Here is a 1,176-nt window from a genome sequence, read left to right as displayed (position 1 = left end):
TAGACACTGTCTAAAATAAGTGAGTTATGATTGGAGGGATAAGTAATTTATGTGGAAATTGAGGCCTTCCTTGCAGAAGCCCTCTTTAGTCTCTAATAGATATGGACACTTATATCTACCCCTTAGTTAAAGCAACAACCCTTTAACTATTACTTTTAGCTTATCTGAAACATGATAGCTGACCACAGAGGCACACATAGGTTTAGCCTAATGTAAAATCCGAAATTAAGGTTAACCTAAAACCACACAAATGCATAGCACATAGCAACTGGAAAAGCACTAGCTGGAGATGACTCAACACCCAACCTCCACGATGGCCCACCTACTCGGCTAAGGCGACCAGGCTTCAACACTCTCGACCTTCTCCTCCTGGTGGTACCCATCTTCACGGCGTTCCAGTGGTCTCTTCCTAGCTCCTGCTAAAAGATCTCTACCTTCGATCCAGAGGTCCCCTTTCAACGGCAACCTTCCAGAGAGCGACTCGCAAAAGGGGAGTTCCTGAAATCAACTCTTCTTCATGGTGTTCCAGAAACTGGCTGACTCCAGATCAACCACAACAATCATATGGAATTACCCGTGTGGATTATAATTCATCGTTGGTGGATTACAATTCTTTGCTTCCAGTGGATTACAGACTCTGTTGTTCTTTGGATTTAAAGCTGTGCCGCAATGGGAGTTATTCACAAGTATTATGGGGATCATACAAAAAAGGTTCCCTTTTATTCACTTTTCGTCTTGAAAAAAAAAAAACTGAACTGATAGAACTCTGGCTATGGCAAGTTCTCAGTTTGGATTACCCTTGGGATTATACCGTTTTTTCCTTTGGATTACTTCAAGTTCAAAGAATTTTGAGGTGCCCATTTTCGTTGCAACTAATCACCATTTGGGGGTGATGACTTGCAAAAGGTGGTATGTAGGGGTCACCTCGAGTGAAGAAACAAGATTTACTGCCTTGAAGCAGGCCTCGGACAGGCCTGACGAGAGGACAGGAGCTCTGTCACAAACTGAACCCAATTTAGGCCATGACAGGTCATTCTAGCCGTGGAAGAGAACCTCTCAGTTCTTTTAATCAGATAATGGACAGAATAATCTCTTTTGTTCGTTATTCATTTGTTGTTTAACTAAGAATGTTTATGCATTTGTTAAATCATGATAATGCCTGTCACAGGAAAAGTG

This window comes from Austrofundulus limnaeus, unplaced genomic scaffold (genome assembly GCF_001266775.1).
Source record: "Austrofundulus limnaeus strain Quisiro unplaced genomic scaffold, Austrofundulus_limnaeus-1.0 Scaffold757, whole genome shotgun sequence".
NCBI lineage: Eukaryota > Metazoa > Chordata > Actinopteri > Cyprinodontiformes > Rivulidae > Austrofundulus > Austrofundulus limnaeus.
Note: the sequence above shows the minus strand (reverse complement) of the source record.